This window comes from Balaenoptera borealis (assembly GCF_965194805.1).
Source record: "Balaenoptera borealis genome assembly, contig: HAP1_SCAFFOLD_1579, whole genome shotgun sequence".
Taxonomy (NCBI): domain Eukaryota; kingdom Metazoa; phylum Chordata; class Mammalia; order Artiodactyla; family Balaenopteridae; genus Balaenoptera; species Balaenoptera borealis.
The window spans coordinates 1-21,989 of record NW_028122654.1 but is presented as its reverse complement, the minus strand read 5'-3'; the positions used below and the strand labels follow the sequence as shown (position 1 = coordinate 21,989).

Here is a 21,989-nt window from a genome sequence, read left to right as displayed (position 1 = left end):
ATGCCAGCTGATGTGACACACGAAGATCAGAACAGACTTGTATTTTTCTGCTTCTTCTCTTAGTTCTGTGCCACCGCAGTGAGAGGTGCCTGGGTTTGTTTGCTGCGCAATGATACACAAGTCCAGTCATCTCAGATGGGGCCATTCTCCCAGCGGACAACAGCCTCCCCAAGGCAGGTGCACAGGAGACCAGAACACCTGCTGAGCCAAGAGTGTGGTCTTGAGACCCCTGAGCTCAGTAAAGTGGTGTCTGCCACTGAGGTTTCTGGTTGATTCACAGCATGATTATGGCAGTAAATAACGGATATTGCTGCTTATGTTTTTTAACTCCCATTTTTCAGTTACATTTCTATTTGGAATAGTGTGGTAAAGTAGATGTCAATGGATTCAGTGTTTTTCTAGAGTTTCTGTATTCTTTTTTAAAAACAGCTTTGAGATATAATTCACCTACTGTACAATTCACCTACTTAAAGTGTCCAATTCAATTGTTTTTTTGTATATTCACAGAGTTGTGCATTCATCTCCACAATCTATTTTATCAATTTTATTGATAAAAAAAATTTTGGAAATTTTATCAATTTCCAAAAAAAGAAATCTTTCTCTTTCTAGCCTACAAGTGTCCCATGTCCCATAGCCCCAAGCAAACACTCATCTACTTTCTGTCTCTATAGGTTTGTCCTTTTTGACATTTCATATCAATGGGCTCATATAATATATGGTTCCTTATGACTAACTAATTTCACTCAGAGTATTTTCAAGATTCCTCTACATTGGAGTACTTCATTCATCAGTACTTCAGCCTAAAAAAATATCACTGGAATTATGGAATAAACTTAATCCTTAAGGGTGTATTTTTTTAATTAACCAGCACTATTACGATTTCTCAGTCTTGTTTTCAATTTAAAAAGACTTTTAATGATAATCATTAAAATGCTTATGGTTGAATTTAGATTCAATTCTGTGCAATAAACTCAAATTGGTTATAACACAATAAAGGCCGTATATGAGAAGCCCATAGCTGATGTCATACTCTGTGCTTTTCCTCTAAGATCAAGAATAAGAGAAAGATGCCCACTCTCGCCACTTTTATTCAACATAGTATTAGAAGTCCTAGTCAGAGTAATTAGGCAAAAAAAAAAAAGGAAATCAGCAGCACCCAGCTGGAAAGGAAGAAGTAAAATTGTCAATATTTGCAGATGACATGATATTATATATAGAAAACCCTAAAGACTCCACCAAAAAAAACACTGTTAGAACTAAGAAACAACTTTAGTAATGTTGCAGAATACAAAATCAATATACAAAAATTGGTTGCATTTCTATATGCTAGTAATAAAACAATACCACTTACAATTGCATCAAAAGAATAAAATACCTATGAATAAATTTAACCATGGAGGTGAAAGACCTGTACATTGAAAACTATAAGACACTGATGAAAGTAACTGAAGAAGACACAAATAAATGGAAAGATATTCTGTGGCTCAAAGATTAGAAGAATTAATATTGTTAAACTGTCCATACTACCAGAAGCAATCTACAGATTCAATTCAATCCCTATCAAAATTCCAATGGCATTTTACACAGAAACAGAGCAAAAAAATCCTAAAATGTGTAAGGAACCACAAAACACCCTGAATAACCAAAGCAATCTTAAGAGAGAACAAAGCTGGAAGCATCATGCTTCCTGATTTTAAGTTATATTACAAAACTATGGTATGGTATTGGTATAAAAACAGGCACATGGATGAATGGAGCAGAATAGAGAGCTCAGAAATAAACGCACACATATATGGTCACTTAATTTATCACAAAGGAGCCAAGAATATACAATGGGGAAAGGACAGTCTGTTCAACAAATGGTGTTGGCAAAACTGGACAGCCACATGCAAAAGAATAAAACTAGACTACTACCTTACACCATACAAAAATTAACTCAAAATGGAATAAAGACTTGAATTTAAGACCTGAAATCATAAAACTCCTAGAAGAAAACATATACGGTAAGCTCCTGGACATTGGTCATGGCCATGATTTTTTGGATATGACACCAAAAGCAAAGGCAATAAAAGTAAAAATAAACAAGTGAGACTACATCAAACTAAAAAGCTTTTGTACAGTAAAGGAAACCATCAACAAAACGAAAAGGCAACCAATTGAATGGGAGAAATATTTGCAAATCATGTATCTGATAATGGGCTAATATCTAATATATATAAAGATCTCGCATAACTCAATAGCAAACAAACAAACAATCTAATTAAAAATGGGCAAAGGATCTGAATAGACATTTTTCCAAAGAACACATACAGTTGACCAACAGGTATAGGAAAAGATGCTCAACGTCACTAATCATCAGGGAAATGCAAATCGAAACCACAATGAGATAGCACTTCACACCTGTTTGTATGATTATCATCAAAAGATAAGAAATAACAAGTGTTGGCAAGGATGTGGAGAGAAGGAGACACTTGTGCACTCTTGGTGGGAATGTAAATTGGTACAGACAGTATGGAAAATAGCATGGAGTTTCCTCAAAAGATCAAAACTGGGACTACCATATGATCCAGCAATTTCACTTCTGTGTATTTGTACAAAGAAAATGAGAACACTAACTCCAAAAGATATATGCACACCCATGTTTATTACAGAATTATTTACAATAGTTGAGACATGGGAACAACTTCAGTGTTCATTGATGGGTGAATGGCTAAAAAAATGTGATACACACACTGGAATACTATTGAGCCATTAAGAAAAAGGAAATTTTGCCATTTGTGACAACATGGAGGGACTTCGAGAGCATTATGCTAAGTGAAATAAGTTAGAGAAAGATAACCTATGGTCTCACTTATATGAGTAATCTTAAAAAGAAAAAAAAGGAGCTCATAAATACAGAGAAGAGATAGTTGGTTGCCAGACTGGGGGGGTGGGGATGGGGGTGGGAAGTAGGTGACATGAGTGAAGGGGGTTCAAAAGGTACAAATTTCCAGTTATAAAATAAATAAGCCACAGGGATGTAATGTATAGCATGGTGAATATAGTTATTAATACTGTATTGCATATTTACAAGTTGCTGCAAGTAAATCTTAAAAGTTCTCATCACAAGAAGAAAGAAAAAAATCTGTGACTGTGTATGGTGATTGATGGTAACCAGACTTACTGTGATGTTCATTTTGCAATACACACAAATGTCAAATCATTGAATTGTACACCTGAAACTAATATAGTGTTCTATGTCAATTATACCTCAATAGAAAAATTCTTAGGTCAAGATCAGATGTTGATTTTAATTTTAAATTAGAAAAGGACTTTTAAGGATACACTCAACTCTGCCTCCCTTTTCCTACCCCAAAGAAGTAAAGAAAAATTGTGACCTTTTATGCCTTTCATAAAATTAGAAATTTTGTTTAAAGGGTATAATATATCTCAATTTAAAAAGTTTAAAAAAAAAAAAAGAATTTTTTTTCCTGGACACTCATGTAGTTGATTCTGTGAATTTATCCTTCTTTGTGATATGATAGAAGGAAGTTCTAGAATCTCCCTTTTCTCTATATGTATGCACCTCAGCTGCTGCCATCAGTGGACATGTGTGCAAGATGATATTGGAGACTGTGGTGCTTGAATTGGGTAGAATGCTGGACAGCTGACTCTGCACTTCATTTTAACGTTAAGCCTCTCTGATTCTACTTGTGCCAGAATGTCAGGAAAAGTGTGTTGTTTATGCGCAATCCTGTGAAATGTTTATTAAGCACTTTTGGAAATACCATGCAGTATTGCTTTTATACTTCAAGTTCTTAGTTGTGGTTTGTTCTATCTTAGATACCAGTGTTTGTTAGTCCCCAAAAGTCCTCCTGGGTTGAAGTGGGCTGAATTGGAAAGAAATATTATAAGCAGATAAGGTAGGGGGGGTCTATGGAGAAAGAAAACCAGGCATGGCTTTCTGGACATTAGAGAACACCTATTCATTTAGTACAAGCCATTTTGTGATCTAAGCCTGGCCAGAGTGCTTGCCCTTGAACAGGTCTCAGTAATTAAGGATCTTAAGGGAAAACAAGAATGCTGACTGTTATCAGGCAAGAGAAGTAGCACTAGTAATAATGTATCAGTTGTAAAGACTTCCAGTTCTGTTTCCATGGTAAAGATTAGCCTGAAGCACTCAACCACCAGGTCAGAGGGAACCTAAGGGATGATGGCGTTGACCTTTTCTGATCCTCCGGATTTCAATCAACTAAAGCCTGGGCTCTGCCTACCTCCCAAGCCCTTTCATGAATATACATGTACCCTTAGCTTAAAACTTCCCCAGTTTTGCTGTTTGGGGAGACACTGCTTTGGGAAAGATCCCTGGTGCTCTACTTACTTGCTGCAAGTAACAAATCCTTCCTTCTCTCACTCTTTGTCTTGGTTGTGTCTTTTGGCTCGACACCCACCAAGAGGCGAACCTAGTTTTTCGGGTAACAATATGAGGCTGACTATTCTCTAGCTGAGATTTATGTAATTAGATGCATAATCCTTTGGTTGTTAAAACCGGGGCTTCCAAGGGCTAGTTATAGCGAACATAGCTCATCAGAGATAACCTGCAAAGACACCGTGCAGTGTGTTTTTTATCACACATGTGACAATCCTTCTCCCTGCAGTCTGTCTCTCCATAATTGTTCTTCAGGATTTGTTGCCTGGGGGCTTATGGGAAACATGACTCCTAATAGAAATACTATTATATTTTATTCACAGTATTCTTTCAGAGGATTTAATGATAAATCTGTTCCCATTACAAGAGTAAAGTTAAATGTATCCCCAGATTTAGATAAAACACGCAGAAATAACTTACAGGGAGAAAACTGCTGAATAAAGAAGAAAAATGAATGGAGTCATGTTTTGATCTATGGAGAGCATTGAGAAAGGATTTCATTCGGGTGGGGTGAGTTGATCCTTCCTCTTCTCGGGAGGGAACCCTGAGTGCACAGACTGCTCCCAGGTGAGCAGGAAAACAGAAGACTTTGGTCAGGAAATGCCAAGGGTGTAGTTTCACTTAGAATATACTTTCCTAGGCAGCCTGTCTGCACTTACACATATGAGGGTCCACACACTTCTGAACATCGGAAGTTGATTTCTTGTCTTTTACTTGTGACGTGTGCTGATTTCAAGTTCTCTTTTGTGTTTGGTGTGAACTCTGCAGACACATACATATAAGCGCGTGCGTGATTTGTGGGGTTTGAATCATCACTTATAGAAATGTGCAAGATTAGATCTACACATTTTCTTCACCTTTCCTTTGTTTTGATTTTTTAAAATTTAATTTAATTTTATATTGGAGTATAGCTGATTTACAATATTGTGTTAGTTTCAGTTGTACAGCAAAGTGATTCAGTTATACATATACATGTATCCATTCTTTTACAGATTCTTTTCCCATATAGATTATGACAGAATGTTGAGTAGAGTTCCCTGTGCTATACAGTAGGTCCTTGTTGATTATCTGTCATCTTTCTTACATAAAAGAGCAAAGGGCTGTGGAAACAGGTCACAGAATGCAGCGGACTGCCCCTGACCTGCAGGGATTTAGCTTGGAGGCCTTGGCGGTCCCGTTAGGCATCCTTTCTCCTCTGAGCCTGGAGCTCTAGCATCAGCCTACCTGATCCAGCGCCCTGTGGATGAGCATGGTGTTAAGTACTTGACATTCATTTTCTCCTGTAACCCTTGGATCAGTTCTCTGCTGGTCAGACTTCTATTATCTTATGAAACAGACAACGAAGCTGAGGATCACAGATGCTGAGCAGCTGCCGGGGGTCTCACGGGTGGGTACCAACTCCCAGGGCAGCTCTGGGGCTGGTACGTGGAATGCTCAGCAGTTTCCATCCCTTTGTGGGGGTTTCAGGCCTATAATTTCATAATGGCTCTATGACTGGCTATCATCACCATTCTACAAACAAGAAAAGTGAAGCACAAAGCCACGAAGTCTCCAGCGAAAGAAGGCAGCTGGAAAGGGGTAAAACCAGGAGTCGCATCAGCTGTCTGCTAGCAAGTCCCTGCTTTGGGCCCTGCTTTGCCTGGTCTCTTCAAGCCTCCTCACCTGGGGCTGCCCTTGTCTTGGAAGATCATGTAATAGCCCCAGTGCTGTCCAGTGGTCAATGCTGTGCACTGCACAAGGACATCTGCCTGCAAATCTCAATCCCTCGTGGGCTGTTTCATCTCTGACTTGTGAAAATCCATCCTGAATGTCTGCTCAAGTAATTTACCAGCATTGTCCTTTTTGGTTTTAATTGACATCAATTATTGAGGCGCCTTCTAACCCATTTTAAATGGATTTCCCATGAACAACTGAATAGAGTTTTCCCAGGTGACAACTTTTCTGTTTCAGAGACCTGAGGGCCAGTGAGAAGGGGTTTCAGAGCTCAGCTGACCTGGTCCAAGTCTGGCTTGCTTTGTGACACATCCATTAAACTCTCTGAGGTTAGTCTGTCTATCCATTAAATGGGCAGAGTAACATTTACTTCAAAGGAATGCTGTGCCCATTTATTTAGATTACACACACACACACACACACACACACAGACTGTCTATTGTATAGGCTTTAAAAAATATTAGACACTTAATGTAAATCATTAATTTATATTTGCTTTAAAAATTAGAAATACCATATTCAGGTTCTGGGACATGTATTAGGCACTAGGAAAATGTCTGACTAATAAATGAAGGTCACTCTACCGCTTGTGGCTTTTTTCAAGGTTCTAAATGCACCCTCCGAGCAAGCTTTGCTCAGTGTTTCCCGGGACTGCTGATTGATGGGGTGGGTGGGAAGAGTTCCTGATTCCCAGGGGCCCTGAGTAGGAGTGGAGAAAGCTGGAAAGTTGGGATCAGGATCTACATATTTGGGTCAAATTCTACTTGTAAATTCTGTGGCCTTGCCAAGCTATTTACGTTTTCTATTCCTGTTTTTGTTTTTTACCCAGGTTGCAGAATAGAAATAATAAAAACAGCTTTTCTGCTTTGTTCTCAGGCATATAATGCCCTACTCAAGGTTAAAGTTACTTTCATATTCTGATCACTTTGGATGGTGCAAGAATGCCTGGACACTGTTCCTAAGTCTCAGCACATTTGTCATGAGTCTGGTCACAGTGTTAGGAGAGTATTGATCCTAGTGATGCCATGCTCATACCTCCTTCATTTACATCTGCTGGCAGCCTCTTTAGGAAGTAGAGGAGGCCATGTGACTTACCTCAAGGTCATGGATCTTGAAATCCTTCTTCCTTCATGGGCCATGAGGCCTCTATCTGTATACTCTGAAACAATTTATCTATTTATCTGCCTATCTGTCTATCCATTTATTTATCTATCCATTTATTTATTTATTTAAGATGCCTTTTAGATTCCATCATTTTTCAATATGAACTTTTGGGTAGTTGTATTAAAGAATTTGAATGGAAAGGAATACACATACAGTATATAGAAGTTGATTCAAAACTCTTCATTCTTCAATTAAGTGTATTCAGTTTACCCACTTAACATAACGTCACTTCCGTGATGATATTTGGAGTAAGATTCCTTCTCCCAGGATGCCAGTTTTTAGTTTTATATATCTGCTGACCACAATTCTCAAATCTCCAAGTAGGAATATACATAATAAAATGCTGACATTATAGTAGAAGTCGGGTCGGTGTTTTAATTAATTATTTTTTAATTTTTTCCAGCTTTATTGAGATGTATTTTGACACATAACACTGTATATATAACCGTATATATTTCGAAATGATTACCATAATAAGGTTCTTTAGGTTTTTATTTTTAAATATGAATCATTAAATGAGTTGAGAAAACAAAAGCAGTCTTTTTTACAACAGTTCTCAGTACATGTAAATATTTTCTTCAAACCGGATTAGTTACTTGTCCTAACTTCTTTTCAACCAAAAAAAAAAGAAACTCACATTTTTCCTAGCATCGGTGTTAATGCTCAAGCATCATCAGCGTGGTGAAGCTCGGTCTCAGACTGAAGTCCATTGAACTGCACAGCTGTTCAGAGTGGGAAACCTGCCCGTGAAGGAGCTAGGACCGCGGATTCGGATTCGGATTCGGAGCGAGCGCAGGTTGAAGACCTTCACCGACTTGACTCGCACTTCCTCCCGCCACCGCCAGGAGCGCCCGGGACGCGTGGAGCTCGCAGCGCGGCGGGAGCGGGTGGGGGTGGGGGTGGGGGTGGGGGTGTGGCTGCAGGCTGGGTCTCCCGCCCCGCCGGCTGCGCGGGTTCGCCGAGCCCGGAGGAGGGAGCGCTAGCTACCCCGAGCGGGAGGGAGCTTGCAGACTCCGGCTCAGAGCAGCTGTCTGGACACCTTGGGTTTTGGGGTGGGGAGCCCCGGCGACTGTGAACATGGACTCCGCCGCGGGAGCCTGTCTCAGGATGCTCTTTCTTTTGTCTGCCCAGCCCTGGAGTACATTAGCAGCAGGGAATACTTGTGAGTACAGCAAATCTTTTAAAACTTATACTGTCAACTGAGAATTCGTGTTTTTTTAAAAAAATAATTGAATTTTACAAATGGAATCACGGGTCTGCTTCTGAAAATGAGGCATTTAAAAAACATCGCAAAGTCCCAACGCTTGGATAGGATGGTTTACAATGGTTTTTCCACTTGTCAAGTCTGTAATACACAAAGCCTGTTTTGACTTGTCTGTGAGCTGAATTTTGTCTGTGTGCTGTTGTTTTGAAGATTCATTGAGAAAGCTCAAGTTCTAGTAAAACCTAAAATTAGCATGAGAATATTGAGGCGGAGAGAGACCAGAGAGAGAATAGCAGGAGATGAGGAGAGAAGAGCATGCCAATATGTCATTTATTTCTTTTTACTATGAATACATTTTGGAGGATTTATGTCAGAAAGGAAATCGTTGGCCGACCTGGCCGGGTCCTGCATTAGCGTAGATGTTTGCAGTCGGCGCCCTGCGGAATCGGGTACCAAGAAGTCGGGCGCTGCAGCGGCGGGCAGGCTCCGCAGCAGAGCCCAGGCGGCAAACCTGGTGAGTCCGCAGAATTACGAGAAGGATCGACCCCTCAGAATTAGAAGGCTTTTGCTTACAGGAAAAACATACCCTGCCATTCAGGTTCATTTGCAAGTGCACGTGCTTGTATATCGTGATGTGCTGTGTTTCTCATTTTGTTGGTTCAGTGAAGATGTATTAACCTCTCAGTTCTGGACTGGCAATGTGAGTCTGATCTAAAGATGCTAGCCAAATTGATTCAGCCGACCTCAAGGCATTTTAATCTGGAAATCGGAAAAAGTTTTCGAAGTGTTATTCAGATTGAAATCTCCATCATAGGGCTTTTCTTTCCTTGAGGGATTGGAAGAAAGCCCCCTTAGTCCTACATCCACACCCCATCCCCCTCAAGAATTTTTTTTAAATCAGGTTGTAGGGAGTAAGGCAAGCTATTATGCATTTCAAGAAAGTGCTAGTAGGCATGTTAGAAACCGACCTTGCTGCTGGGGGTGGGGTGGGCTGGGGAACTCTGCCCTTACCAGGAAGTTTGTGCTAAAGTGAAAAGCATATTATACAAATAGTTACCCTTCCAGCATTCATCCATATATGCCCCGAGGCTGTGATAAGTTTGTGTTGTCATCATTTAGTATCAGCTCATTTAATGCCATATTATATGAGTCACTCCTGAAAATGAGCCTTAGTCTCCTTTAAGAAAATACTGCCCCGTGTTTCAGACAGAATTTTAATTTAGCTTTGGGCACAATTTCCATGAATTAATTAAAATGGAGGCATTTACATGAAAGCCTTAGGTCCTGCAGTAAAGCATTTATCACTTTGCTAAGAAACTAAAAATGTAGTACTAAATGATTTGCTAGTATAAAAGAATTGTAGAATAACTTAACAGAGTACACTGAGGTGCAATTAAAAAGTCACCAGAGGTCACTCTTACTTAAAGGAAACATGGCTTCAAAAATCCTTCCCTTATAAGAGAAGCAGAGTGCTGTGCTGCCTTTCTTGTCTCCTTAGTTGTGATTATAGGATATTGCAAGATCAGTTATTTTGATATTTCTTTATTTTCTGTTTGTATTTTATTCCCTGAAATCCACAGAGGTATCATGTTCTTCATACTGAGCATCTTTTTTAAGAGTCACATGCTCTGAGGTGCTCCATGTCTGAATCTCCAGGCAGATATCCTTTTCTGAATTGAATATATCTCTAAGCTCAGTTCGTCTGGGTCTCTGGCTGACTCTTCAAATGTCAATGCTAGTTTTCACTTTTCAGCCTCTGTTTTATTTAGATGTGTTTAGTACTCTGATGAAAAGTTCAGTAAGTTAAAAGTACCTATGTAAATTTGCATGGCTAAGAACATTTTAGATACTATAGAGTCCTTGATCACCGCAAAGATGGCTACTATAGTTGTTCAAGTGTCAAGTATATATTTAAATGTCTTTGCAGACTTAAAGATTCATAGAGGGTACACAAACTGTGTTTGATAATTGCTTGCTGATCTCATTTGACAGTATCCTTTGTGGCAGTAGAGGTAATTATAGTCTAGATTATAGACTATTATATTCTATATATTATAGTATTATAATATAGATTATTATATTATAATAATCTATATTATAGTATAATATTACATATATTACTATCATATTATAGTCTAGATTACATATTATAGTAATATGTAATAGTCTAGATAGTCTATATAGTCTAGATTACATATATAATTACTATTATATATAATATATATATTATATATATTACATATATATAGTAGTCTAGATGATAGTCTAGATAGTCTAGATTACATATATAATTACTATTATATATATAATACATATATTATATATATTACATATATTATTATTATTATAATATTACATATAATACTATCATATTATAGTCTAGATTAGCTAATTTGACCAATTGGATTTTTCCTTAACTCTCAAATATTTGGGAGGTGTTTGTATGTGTAGATGTATATACAAGCAAGGTATTTCAAACCCATATTTGAAATTTGTTACTACATAAATCAAGGTAGAGGGTTCTTTTAGTCCTGTCCCATCATTTGAGAAATTCTAAAGAGGAGTTTGCCAGCAGGATGGGATTTAGGTTATCAACAAGAAATCACGAACACGAGCATTTTCTCAAGTCTTTTGATCGCTAACCTTTTATTCCTAAGAAGTGTTTTAAGAACTCAAGTAATCTTTTCAGACAAGACTTTAAAACTAACAAAAATGAAATATTCTTAAGCCCTGATAAAATAATGAGAACTGTATGTAAATTTTTAAAAAGGTAAAGATCTTCTCCCCAAAAGGATACAGTGACATTTTTCCTCTATTTACAACTGGTTCTCAGTAGTAAATTAGTCAGACAGACGCGGGGTGGGGGGGGGGGGATGTCAACCTGGGTGAGGTTCTGGCATAAGACATACTCTCATACAGGACTTGGTTGAAACATTTGACATCTCAGAAATTATCCATGTTTTGACATGAATCTTTATAATTAATGGGAAATTTTAAGTCCAGAGGAGTCTACACAGGGCGAGAGTAATGTTTCTAAATAGCCAAAAACATGGGCTTTTTTTTTTTTCTCTCTTATTCTCTGTCTTTTTGAAGATAAAACAAGTTGAATGGACAGCATCCTCTAGGACCTGATATTTAAAAATTGTGCATCTCTACTTGGTCTGCCTTCTAGAACTCTTGGTATTTAGTCAAGATGAAAGTGTTATTCTAATGGAGTTATCCTCTTAAATGGAATGCAAGAGGAAAGTTAGAATATAGATTCCAAGTTAGAGCCCTGTTTTCCAGAAGTTGTTGTGCAGCCAGTGGTTGGTTTGCTCACTTCCTACCATGAGCCACAAGTGGAAGAGGGCAGTAGCTCTCTGTTTTAGGATTATCCCTGTGAATCTACTATTTGTTTATGAACTTTCAGATCTTTTTGGGGGGGGGGGGAGGAAGAAGAGATATAATCTGAATAAGAAAATGTCAGTATTTTGATTGCATATTTAGTATTGTAAATCTGTCTCCTGGATCGCATGTCACTTTGAGGAGTAATGTTCACTCTTTCCCGATTAAGGAACAACACAATTGGAAGTTAATTTACAGCTGAATTATTTCCCCCATATAAGTAAAGTGCCAGCTATAGCTAGTAGCTGCTGTCCTCCCTAACTCTACTCCCCAGTGAAAAGAAAAAGGACTGAAGTCTCTGAAAAGGACTGAAGCCAGTGTTAGACATTTCAGCCGCTGTTGATGGTGATTATTTGACGTAAATGATGATATTTGTAGACCCAGGGGTTCAATTTAGTGAGTGTTACACACTCATCCGCACCTTGTTAAATCTCAGTACTTGTAATTTTCTCTAGAAGTCTTCTTTTGTTTCCTTCCCCTGTCAAAAGTGCCCTTCTTGTTGTGAGAATAAAAGATGTATTTCTGGCCCACTCCAGGTGGGGCACACAACTTGAATCACTGTTCTAGGAGTGGTAATCAGGATTTGTTTTTATCCAACAATGTCTCCTCCCTGTTACGTCCTGCATATGTATGAGAGGTCTCTGCCCTTGGTTGGGGGAGCAGATCAAGCCCATTTTGTTGGCCAGCATGGGAGACAAACATGTGCTGTTCATGTAATACCTAGTGCTTGATCTAGGCAAATATATTAGCACCTCAATTTGAAGATTTGTATCAGATTTGAATCCTTTCTTCACTGGAGCAGTGGCTCCTTATGTGCTAAAGTGTTACTGTATCATCTTTAATGAAAGTTTATTAATATGATCCTCTAATAGATATTATCACACAATATTATTCTTTGAAAAGAAAAATAACATACACAGTATAATAGTGAGACACTTGTTGTATAAATTATCCTAACCCAATAACATGATTAACCTTAAGAATTTGGTATAAAAATACATGAATTGCAGAATGGAGGAACTGAACATAATGCTACAACTGCTAAGAAGTATAAAATCGTGAGAATTGATTTAAGTGAATGTCTAATAGTGTGTTTATCCAATGTCTCTTCTCAAGGGTATTGTTTGTCAGAACTCCTGTCATTTCAATGGGCACAGATTCTTTGTAATTATTTGCTAAGTGTCATCAACATATTCTATTGCTATGTGAGCACAGTCAATCTCAAGTAATGCCATGTGTGCTAAGACAATACAGTCCATAAAGAAGTTTTCACCTTGGGTAATATGGACTAAAATCCTGCTACTGTTTTAATTGGTGCAGGCTTCTTTTTGTCTCAATAGTGTGCTTAGTGGTTTTCTAGAGTGAGTCGAATCCTCCAAGTTAATCAGGATTATCCTTGTGAATCTACTGTTTCTTTACGAATTTTCAGATCTTTGGGGAGGAAGAAGAGATATAATCTGAATAAGAAAATGTCAGTATTTTGGTTGATATTTAGATTGAATTACTTATGTCTACCTATTTCTGAAAGGCATTAGACCATATGTAATAGGTTCCTTGGTTTAGGGAGGGAGCCTATCAGAAGATGTGCCCCTGGAGCAGGTGAATGGGGAATCCATTCGTGATTCAGTGAAACCTGTTGGGGAAAATGAGCATAGAATATGGAGAGAGGTATTTAGTAAGCACTGGAGCTTGGACTTGTTGGAAAGAGTCTTCAACAAACTGGTAAACGGACAGTTTTTTTTAAAAAATCATATTTGAATAAACTTCCCAGAAATACTGAGGTCAGAATATTTTTGAAAACTTCGGGAAAACAACAACATTTTTTTCTCCAAAAAAACTTACAAAGTCCATGTGACTATCACACACACAAGTGACAGGCAAGGCTAGAGCTGTGAGGGTCCTGAAGCTTATGCAACTGGGGGAGACTCTTTAAGCAAACAAACAAACAAAATGACCCTAAAGCCACATTATCAGTGACCCTCCCACGCCTGAAAGCCTGTTCTGGGGAGAAGACTGGAGCTCAAGAATGTCTGCTCCTTTGAGTTGATTTGGAAAATAAACCCCAAATCATTCAAGAGTACTAAATAAAGGACATATTCACTGACAAAAATCTCAATTAACTGAGCAAATTTGAATTTGAATTTTTCCCTTTAAATCAAAATCAGAATTTGAATATAAAAGTATACTTATAAAAGTATAAAAGAGTTCAAACAATTTGGAATGAATAGATCCAGGGTTTACCTGCAATTCTAATTCTAATCCTGAAAAACAAATATGAAATTAACCTCTGGATCTTCTCCCCACTTAACTTTTCAGAGCCTTTAAAGGCTTGGCTTCAACATACAAAGTTCTTCAGAGTAACTTCCAAAGTGTCCCCACTCAATCTGCCTACCTGGGGCCCGTTGCGGTGCTGATTGCTATAGGCTCTGTTGCATCATACTGAATAACTTTTAAAAACTGAATTATTTATGTCTACCTATTTCTGAGAGGCAGGAAACCATACGTAATACGTTCCTTCAAAATATCATACTTGTTTTTTCCAGTTTGAGTTCTATGGCACAAGGTTAAAATCTGTGTGCTAATTAAAGTTATACACAACTTGTAAATACTGTAAAAACTAACACAACATTGTAAATCAACTAGACTCCAATGTAAAATAAAAAGTTAAAAAAAGAGAGGGTATGATAGAGTGACCTTTTGACATTATGCAGGAACATTGTTTAATAGGCCCACATGATTGTTTAATTACCTAGAAGAATGCACCCATGTCTGACTTGGTCATTTACCATTTGATTGGAGTTTAGGCGCTGAAATTGATGATTTCTTTTTTTTTTTTTTTTCAGGTACATATGGTAACTACAAAGGTTTTATTGCCCTGTAGGACATTGATCAGTTTTTTTGTAACCTAGCAATCTCATTCTAATGTTCTTCTATAAATGCCCGTAAATTCCTAGTTTCTCAAAATGCTCTTTTACTGGATTAGTCATTAATGAGTTTATGATTCTTTGGCATGCATTTGTTCTATATTTGTACGTGTTGTGTTTTTAACTTTTTGAAAATAATGCTTTGACATAGAGATTGCACATGTCTGGTAGGTGTACACATAACCTTGTGTGATAATACATGTGCTTAGTTTGAGTGTTGCTTTACAATAAATTTCCTTTCTGGTTCATTAGAAACTTTACTTTTCAATAATAATATAGGGAGTCTGGCTCGCCATAAAAAATAAAAATATTCTCCTTAGTTTCCAGGTAATGGGTATTTTCAGTGTACTGATTTGAAATAGAATTGAAACATAAAGTACTTGAAATTTTGAGTAGTTTAAAGTTAGAAACTATATAATTTTTATTTAAATATATGCCCGTTTAATGGACCAGTTTAAAAAAAAAACCTCCCTCCAAGGCTGTTAATCACAAATGAAAAAATGATATATTTTATCTAGGCTATGGCTTTTATTAAGTTTTTACTCGGTAGTACATCAGGAAAAGATACTCATGGAGGATGTGCTAGTTATAGCTAACTCATGGAGAGAAACTTGAAAAAAGTTTGTTTTTTAAACTGGCAAATATGATCCTTTCGGATGAGTCATTTTAGGGATATGGTAAATGGTGTATCAGATATTTAAATTTATGTGTTCCTAAGTTGTATCACCTGTGGTTCCATCTCTGGCCTTAGTGGCTGTCACCTGTGGAGAAGGAATTTTTATGCCCCGTGTTCACTGGACTACTGTGGGAGGAAGGGGCTGGTGAACCTTGTTTGGCATCAGTGGCAGTTTCGATAACCTCAGAAGCCACTTAACGCTGTGGCGTAGACCTAGGGTCCCCACATGCTCGTTTCAGTAGCGTCTCATTACTTGGGGTGTTCGAGACCCAACAGAGGGTTTCTCTGGAGCTTAGGAGCAAGCAGTGACATTGCTGCTTGGATGATGCAGGAGCGACCTGCTGCCTTGAGACATAAGACCAGGTGCCACCTGCAGTTCTCAAGGTGGTAATTAGTTTTTATTTTAACATTTCTAAATCCTCAGGCAGCCAAAGAGCTTGCTAAAGTTTAGCTAAATACACTCTTCCTCGGAGTGGTGAATTGGTGGGAGAAGTGGCAGAATGAACCATGTGTGTGTACGTAGGTTTGTGTGTCTTAAGGGAGGCTGGTTGGGTAGAGAGACCTGCTGAAGGAATTAAAAACCACTGTCAATAGTTGTAAGAGAGGCACAGATTGGATTAGGTGACGATCCAGTTACGTGGGATTGAGCTATTTCTTACTTGTTACCATGCAGAACGGATATTCTCCACTTTGGATTTCTGAGCATGTGAGCAATCAGGAAATACAAAGCCATCTGCCCTGACCCAGTTGAAGCCCAGTTGAAACTATTGGCTTCACGTGTCGGAGGGGTTTTGTGTTCTAGGGTATTGCTGTGCCGCCACCGTTAGAACCAGCAGCACTTAAGCTGCCTCTGAGGCCTTGCCAGGTCCTGGTTCCTGTTACTACAGTTCTAAGGAATGGCTGGTAGGCTTTTGATTTAAAGGCGGGTAGATATAATAAAGGGAATCTGATTAGCATGCGAAAATAATTCAGTAATTTGATTCAGGTCAAAGAAAGTAATTTTCATATAAACTTCTATTATGGAAGAAAATATTTTAAGAACTGTTAACTATTTTAATGTCTCAGATTTGGCCGATGTAAGAAAAATAATATGTTTCTATAGACATCTGTTCAAATGTTTGGAGATTATCAAAATTAAGGATTTGTCATATAGCTTTACGTTTGCTGTGTCTTTGATGATTAGAAACTTGAGAATAAGGACATTGCTATACACTAAAAGTATAATAATACAACATAAAAAGAAAAATATAGCTGTGTAAAGTCATCAAGCTGGCTAGCTGCTGTGTGTCTGTGATTCTTAGGCTTCTCTGCAACGTTGTGTTAATTCATGGAAGTTTTCTTTTTTTAATTAATTAATTCATTCATTCATTAATTTTTGGCTGTGTTGGGTCTTCATGGCGGCACTGAGGCTACGGGCTTTCTCTAGTTGCGACCAGCGTGGGTTACTCTTTGTTGTGGTGCGCGGACTTCTCATTGAGGTGCCTTCTCTTGTTTCGGAGCATGGGCTCTAGGCGCAAGGGCTTCAGTAGTTGTGGTGCGTGGGCTTAGTTGCTCCGCGGCATGTGGGATCTTCCTGGACTAGGGATCGAACCCGTGTTCCCTGTATTGGCAGGCGGACTCTTAACCACTACTCCACCAGGGAAGTCTCGATTCACAGAAGTTCTGATAGGAAAACCTGTGAGCCTTGACATTTCAGAGCACATCCTTTTCTATGGTGTGAACCATGCCGTCATCGCGAGGGGTTAAAAAATTGGGGGGACTGAAAGAGGATATGTTGACTAGAGTTTAATTAAGGTACGTATAAGAGAGTTTAAGGGAGCAAATGCCAAATTATTCTTTGCTTTCTTAAAGTGACAAGGAACATTTTTGAAAAATATTTTTTCTGGCATAGAACACAGTAGAATTGACAGATTTCAGAGTCAATTACCTATTAGAGGTAAGTCAAATGATCTATTTTGAACTATGGTACAAGGTTAACAAACATAATATTGATTTTCCAGTTTAGAAGAACAAATTTTGGATCATAATTATTTACTATTCTTTTGTCATGATGAACTACTGATCTATTTTAAGAAACCTGAAAACCTGATCTTTGGGAGATTTGCATCGCTATGGACTGATTTCACTTGTTCTTCTTCTAAGTGATAGGATTCATTTGTTGGAAGATAGGCTGCATGTTTGCCTAGGAAAAGTTCCTTTTCCTCATGAATATTGCTGCAAGGTGAAGCAGGAGTGGGAAGATACATCCTGCAGGCTATTGCGCATTTGAGCATGAAAAGGACATATGTTGTACCTTAATCACCATCCCAATTCCCTAGGGATGAGACTGGCTTACCCACCCTCCCAAGGCCTCCTTGCCAACCCCCAGCATCAACATGCCCAGAGCCTTCATGAGCATCTTCTTCCATTTTCTTAGATGGAGGTGATGCCGAATGACTTCCTGGGTTGACTTGCGTGGATTTGGCCAGCCAAAGAGGTGTCCTTCCTCCTTCACTACTTCCTGTGGGATCCATCCCCCTGAGGTCTTCCACTGTTATTCCATTTCCCAGGTGTAAGAGGGACTGAAGTGGGAGGATGGCAGTGAGAATGAAAACGTGACACTGCACACAAAGAACACTTTCAGGACTTAATGGTTGTTTGATTCCATGTGGAATAATAAGAAATGGGAGTGTGAAGGACTGGGGTATTGGCAAGTGACTTCAACAAAACGGGGAGTTGTTGGTTCACATCATTGCATTTCAGGCAAGGTTAGATCCAGATGAGGCTGTGCCATCAGGATCAGCCTCTCTTCATGTTTCCGCTCTGTCTTCCCAGTGTGATCTTGATGCTCAGGCAGGAATCTGCTTGGTAGCTCCATGTCCAAGGTCGACCTTCCTAATCACAGTGGTAGAGAGAATGCTTTCCTCTATTTGGACTTTGGTCCTTATTACCCTGAAGCACTAAGCATGTATTTATTTGTTTATTCCCTCAACTCAAGCTCCAAGAAAGCAGAGACTTCCTCTTTCTTTTTTGTTGTTATTCCTACTTCCTAATCCCCAGAGCACAGGATGGTCCTGGAAGACAGTGGGTTCTCAATACATATTTGTTGGATAAGTAAAAAGGTGAATGATTCTCTTTCCCCAAACATCCAGCAAGATCCCCAGATCTGACTTCCACTGTTTTGTCTGTGTTGTGACTGCTCTTATCCAGCTACTGTGACAGGAAAGGTTGGCCCTCATGACCAGTGGTGGAGCCAGGAAGCGATTGCAACTTGATCCTTGACCAGGTGCTTTGACTGCATCACTTTGACAAGAAAGCAAAATGCACAATCCATTTAGGTAATTAGTTTAACATCTATTATGAAAAGCACTAGCTTTCAGGCTCTTACTGGCTTCATAGAACAGATGCTTGGTTACATGTCTCCCTCCTTAATCAGATTTTAAACTTCCTGAAAACACAATCGCGCTTCTTTGTTCCTGCAGTGCTTTGCTGATGGTACTCAGTAAGTACCAAATAAATGGAGAAATTAATATATTTTAAATATGCTACCTTGAAAGTATATAGAATATCTGCAGAATCCCCCTGTGTATTTTATAATCATTTTTTAGGTGGCCTAATAAAAATGAATTTTTATGTGACTATCCCTGAGCTCTCTACTAGCCAACTGATTTGTTCATGGAAAGATCCATTGGCTGATTTTGAGTGTTTTGTTTTCTTCCAGTAGGAAAATGCCTGACATAACTTCTGACCCAAGGCTTTGATAAAAAGCATGGTGCCTGTTGTAAAAGTTGCTGGGAAGCCCTGAGGGAGAGCTTGAAAAGGCCAGGTGTCAGGGGAACTACCAAAGACCAACAAGCAGCAAAGAGGAGGCCTTCTGGCAGGTATTATTAGGCAAGATGACTGTTATCTAGGGAGATCTTGATCAAGTCTGATCTCAGCAAGGCTCCGTATTCAGGAGGAGCCTGAAACAGAGGTGCCTGGGGGCAGTGTGTAATTGGCATTCTCCACAAGCCTGGTTCACAGTGTCTACCTGATACTGGAAGCAGCATCTAATCCAGGTGGGAAAGGCTCACTGCACATCAGGGCAGAGGGCCTGCAGGTGCACAGGTGGCCATTGCACTTCAGTGTAGGTGTCCAGTTGTCTCCTTGACACCCATGAGGCTAAATTCATTTGGGTCACAGCTGCCTCTGGGAGTGAGAACCATGGACTCTGTGTCCAGTAACCTGCAACAACAAGTGGAAGCTCCCATTGTGCTTGCAGACTTGACCCCCTGGTCTAGGGTGAGGCATTTCTGAGTCTGTTTATGGCTGGCCATTATTGTCAACAAAACCTGTTATTATCTTTGAGAAGTTTTATGACTAGCTAGCTCAAAGGCATGACAAAATGCACATGCTATCACTTAAAGACTACCTCTATTTTCAAACAAAGATCGTTCGTATTTTCAGAATTACATAGAAGGGCCCAGTGGAGGTATATAAATGAAGATGCTTCCAGCAGCACTCCTTCAAACAGCATAAAACTATAAAATTCAACAAGATGTACTAACATAATGAGTCACACTTTCAGATAGGCAGTGGAGTGGAGTGGTTATGAAAGGAATGTTTGGATTAGGTTTCTGCTTCCACTGATGAATGCCAGCTGTGTGACCCTGGGTAATTTGCTTATCCTTTCTGTGTCTCAGTTTCCTTGTCCCCAAAAATATAAGTAATAATTATAACCCATCTCATAGACTTGTTATGAAGATTAAAGTAATTAATATATATAAATAATGCCTGGAACATAGTAAGTCCTCAGTGAATTTTAGCCATTACTATTGCTCCTGTTGATCTCAAGTGTAAAATCAGAAATGTGACTTTGGTCCATGACTTTGGGTAGAATAATCAGATAAGCAATTTTAGGGAAAGGCATTTATACTGGGTATTTCCATTATTCAAAGTATTATCACTAATACTGCAAGATTAAGACAATATTACAAAAGAAGAATATTTAAAAATAAGTTTATGTCATGGAATTAGAAACTCTAACAGTACATTGATATGTTTCAGCTTTCTGTAATATTATATCTCTCTAAGCAATAAAGCTTTTCAGATTAAGCTATTTGGATTAAATTGTCACTAGCAACTTTGACTTCTTTCAGTTTTATATATTTTTCCATTAGCTGAAAAGGACTCCCCAGATCAAGACAATATGCTCCTGAAACATATACTGCTTGTTATCTGGCTGTTTTTTATGAAGTCTTCTGAGACATATAATATCTGACCATCAATATGGGTTGTTTGACATTTATGATAGTGAAATGAGTGTTAGTGTCCAAGTCAAACATATTTTGTATGCTTTGCAATGTCATCTCACTTAGAATGGGTATGAAAACTTTGGTGTGGATCCTTGGAAAGAGAGCATTACTGTTTGTGAAAGGTTAGGTTTAGCCCCATCTCTTGAATTTTCTCATGTCCCCTTTTCTTCAGTCATCCCATCACTGACTTATTCAAACCCTCTAAATCTGGCATTTACTATTGTTGTCTTCATGATTTTCCTGTCTCTACCTCACCTCCTTCTGATCCATTTGCTATTCTGCTGCCAGAATAATCTTTCTAAAGACCACTTACCTGATGATATTGCTTTTCTGGGTAAAGATTTTCGAATCTTCCCTCACATCACACACACACACATTTATTCCTTGAAAGGTCCCTTCCCTTCACTTACTGTTCCTAGTCCCTCCTTTAACTGACCCTAAACTACAACCACCACCTAGCTACACTGGCATTCTTCCATCAGGACTTTCAGTTACCCCTCCCTCTACTTCTGGCACTTTCTCTCCATGTCTTGTCTTCCTGTTGAATATAGTCATCTAGGCTCTTACAGATCCATTTCCAGGAAACATATGCTCACAATAAAAATAAAAACATAAAATGCAAGAGGAAGAATCATCAGAAATAATAAACTACAGAATTAGACCAAAATAAATGTATATATTGAAATAGATTTAGGATATAAAATTTGTTTTATATGTATAAAGAAATAAAAGAGTAGAAGAATGGAAAGAATAAGAGACTATCAAAATGATCAAGTAGAATTGAAAAAGAGTAGTATTGAGAAATGAAAAATGTAATCACTGAAATAAAGAATTTAGTGAATGCTGAAACAGCAGATTAGACACAGGTGAAGAGAGACTCAACAAATTAGAAGACACATTTGAAATAAATAAGCAGCATGCACCACAGAGAGATGAAGAGATGGAAAATATGAAAGCCAGGTTAGGGGACAGGGTAAAGCGATTGATTTTTGTATCTGATCTGAGTTCTAGAAGGAACAGCATGTGGGAAAAAGAAATACTTAAGAGATAATCTATGGGAATTGCCCAGAATTGAAGAGAGTCACCAATGTTTAGATTCAGGAAACCTCTCAAATCCCTAGTGATACAAAGGAAAATAAATTCCCACCCAAAACAACACTTTATATTGGAACTGTAGAACACCAGAATCAAGAGATGTTAAAAGCAGATAAAAGATAAATAACAAATAAACAAACAAAATCAG

General features: G+C 38.5%; 1 long non-coding RNA gene across 5 annotated transcripts in view; it reads left to right on the top strand.

Annotated features, from left to right (window-relative positions):
* LOC309622109 overlaps positions 1-15,575 on the top strand; it is a 28,731-nt gene extending 13,156 nt beyond the window's left edge. For 3 of the 5 annotated variants that reach the window (XR_014240516.1, XR_014240517.1, XR_014240518.1), the window contains 2 exons: positions 6,359-6,450; positions 7,934-8,496. This is a non-coding gene — a long non-coding RNA (uncharacterized lncRNA). Of the gene's footprint in view, positions 1-6,358; positions 6,451-7,933; positions 8,497-8,851; positions 9,831-14,716 lie in introns of those variants that run through there. The other 2 variants (XR_014240514.1, XR_014240515.1) reach the window with 2 other exon arrangements.
* The last annotated feature ends 6,414 nt before the right edge of the window (positions 15,576-21,989 follow it).